The following is a 3,673-nucleotide window of genomic DNA, read 5'->3' as shown; positions in this document are numbered from 1 at the left end:
GCTGCTCTCATCAAGTCCCATGCTTCTGTGTCCATAGTCAGCCACATGCATGAAGCTTTTTGTATTCCAGGCATTGGCTCTGCCAGGTCTTACAGGTTCTGCCTTCCATTACTCGCCATCATCCTCCAGGCCTCCCTATATTCACTTATTCATCTCTCCATTTTTTTATTCATCTGTTCAGTCATCCCTCTGTCCACCATGCTCCCATCCATCTCTTTACTCATTCATTTCTTTAACACTTCCTGAAGTCTACATCAATGAATAAGACATGGTTACTGCCTTTGGGGAGATGGTCACAGTGCAAGGTATAGGGGACGTAAGATAAGTGCCATGACACTTACTGTACAAAGCACCTTGGTAGTGAGATAGAAACTGATGTCAGTCCTTGGAGTGATGATGTTAGATAAGAGTTGCTCAGAGGAGGTAATGCTTGAGATGAGTCTTCAAAGTTAGTATTTTCACCTATGTTTGGCCCACCCAGGGAATGTAGGATAACCCCCTATAGGGGCCAGAGAAGACATTGTGGATCCATATGAAAGGACTACCTATTCTATAAATGGTGCTGAGAAAATTGCTTATCCTTACAGAAAAAAAATAAAATAAAAAAATAATAAAATTGGATTCTAAAGGTTCTGGATCCCATTCTCATGTGTGTTCCCATCACCAAGCAATTTCTCAGACACCGGCAAGTTGTCCTACAATTCAGCTCAATTCTCACACTCTCCACCTGGAGATAGCATCAGATCCCACAGGTCAAGGGCCCAGTCCTGCAAGACCTCCTTTGTTCTCCCACTTCAGGAACTAGTCACAAGCCCAAGGTGCTTCTGATCCACAGGCAATAGATTGGAGGTTCCAACAAATTCCCACCTTGGGTTCAATTAATTTGCTAGAGTGGCTCACAGAACTCAGAGAAACATTTTACCGACTAGAGTACCAATTTATTACAAAAGGATAGAACTCAGGAACAACCAGATGGAAGAGATACACGGGCAAGATAGGCAGGAAGGGTCACAGAGCTTCCATGCCCTCTCCAGGTGCACCACTCTCCACAAATTTCCATGTGTTTACCAACCAAAAAGTTCTCCAAACACTGTCCTTAGGGTTTTTATGGAGGCTTCATTATGTAGGCATGATTGACTAAATCATTGGCCACTGGTTATTGATCCAGCCCCTCTCCCCTCCCTAGAGTGGGTTGGGGGGTAGCCCCATCCCTGGGTTACCTAGGGGCTTTCAAAAAGTCGTCATTAACATAACAAAAGAAACCTTTATCACTCTTATCATAGGACATCCCAAGAGTTTTAGGAGCTCTGTGCCTGGAAAGGGTCAAAGACCAAATATGTATTTCTTTTTTTTTTTTAAGATTTTATTTATTTATTTGACAGAGAGAGAGACAACCAGTGAGAAAGGGAACACAAGCAGGGGGAGTGGGAGAGGAAGAAGCAGGCTCATAGCAGAGGAGGAGCCCGATGTGGGGCTTGATCCCAGGTCCTGGGATCACACCCTGAGTCGAAGGCAGACGCTTAACGACTGAGCCACCCAGGCACCCCCAAGAAATATATATTTCTTATTAAAAATAAGAATAATAATAAGAAATATATATTTCTTATTAAAAAACATAATACCACAGATTTCAACCTACATAATACACAAAAATCTTTCCCAAGTGCAATAAAAACTTAATGTCAAAAGAAAAACTATAAAACATTGAAGGATAACATAGGAGAGTATCTTTGTAACTTTGAGGTAGGGAAGAGTTTCCTGAGCACAAAAAATATAAACCAAACAGGACATGATTGATAAATTTGTCTATATGAAAATTAAGAACTTCTGTTCATCAAAAGCACCTTAAAGAGATGGGACAAGCTACAAAGTGGGAGATGATACTTGTGATACAAGTGGGCAACAAAGATTTAGTATACAGAATTGGGACAGTGTATGTATATACACACATACATAGAAATATATTGTTTACATTATTGATTACATTAAAGACCAATAGCTCAAAAGATACAGATTTTTCACATTAAAGGAAATACCAATGGCTTATAAGCATAGACAAGTTGTTTACCTCATTAGTGATTATTAGCGATCAGAGAAATGTAAATTCAAACCACGATAAGATTCCATTCCATACCCATCAGCCTGTCAACAATGCCTGACAATGCCAATCCTTAGAGCTGACTAGGATGTGGTGTGGTGGGAATTTATACATACTGTTGGAAATCTTTTTTTTTTTTTAAGAGAGAGCTTGTGCTCGTGCACATGGGGGACTAGGGCAGGGGAGAGGGAAAGAGAGTCTTAAGCAGACTCCATACAGAGTACAGAGCCTGAGGTGGGGCTTGGTCTCATAACCCTAAGATCACAACCTAAGCTGAATCCAAGAGTCGGTCGCTTAACCCAAGAGCCACTCCAGCACCCCACTGTCAGAAATCTTAAGTAATAGAGTAGCTTTGGCATACCTAGGACCCAGGGATACCACACCTGGGTCCTACGCCCCTAGAGCGTCAGTTCACACCAGGGGTAATGATTTTGCCAAGGGGGCAAAAATCTTAGGCATGACAATGGTTTGTGGCCTTCTAAAGAGCCATGGAACATAACAAATATACGGTATATTTGTGGTACTTAAGTTTCATTGGGACGATTAGGAAAACAATGTAGAAAAGGCTCTTTCGGGGGTAGATATGAAAAAGAGGCTAAGAACCACTGTCCAAGGGGAAACTCTGGAACATGTGCCCGGGAGGCATGTAGGTATGTTTGCAGTACCATCATTCATACCAGCAGCAACACAGAAAAGCACCCACTGCTCTCCAGCAGTGCAACGGATATGTAAAATTTGACATGTTCATAAAATGCAAGACTGTGCAACAGTGAGAATGAATCAATCACAGCTACACAAGCAGTTGAGTGTAAAAAAAAAATAAGTAAATAAAAAGCCAGCCAAAGCAGAAATGCTACTGGATGGTCCCATTTATATAAGGTCAAACAATGCAAGACTCAACAGAAATAAATGCTAAAACACAGCATGGGTGTGATTTATAGAAATAATGGATAGCTCTAAAGGAAAGAGAGGGGAATACAGTTGGAGTACGGCATGCAGGTGGTTGAATTCTAAGGTTCTTGTATTTTTCTTAAGTTCATTTTATTAATTTCCAAACTATACTTAAGTGTATATATACTTAAATGTATATACTGTGTATTTCTTTAGACACATATATATTTCATAATAAATTGTTAGCAGTATTCTTTTTTTAATATTTTTATTATGTTATGTTAGTCACCATACAGTACATCCCTAGTTTTTGATGTAAAGTTCCATGATTCATTATTTGCGTATAACACCCAGTGCACCGTGCAGTATTCTTAAGGGCCATCTACCATACCTGGCCCGTTGGTAGATGGCTTTGAATTGAATTCAGCTGGAGGGGACTCGAGCATCATGCTCTGGCAGATATTTCTGTTTCCTTACTTAAGGAGATGGTGGGGATTGAAAGGTGGGTGACTAACAGCGATGGGGCGAAAGTTAACCTGTGCACTCTTTCAACCAGACCGTGTTTTTGCAGCAAAAATAGTTTGAGAAACTAGTTCCCAGTTCTTCTCCCTCTTCTCAAAGACGGAGCACTTATCCTGAAAATGTTCATCTCCTTCTCTGCCTGTCCCCCTTCCTCAGCTCCTC

The sequence above is a fragment of the Ursus maritimus genome, unplaced genomic scaffold (genome assembly GCF_017311325.1).
Source record: "Ursus maritimus isolate PB19 unplaced genomic scaffold, ASM1731132v1 scaffold_10, whole genome shotgun sequence".
In the NCBI taxonomy this organism is placed as follows: domain Eukaryota; kingdom Metazoa; phylum Chordata; class Mammalia; order Carnivora; family Ursidae; genus Ursus; species Ursus maritimus.
The sequence above is the reverse complement of the archived record's forward strand: the minus strand, read 5'-3'. Positions refer to the sequence as shown.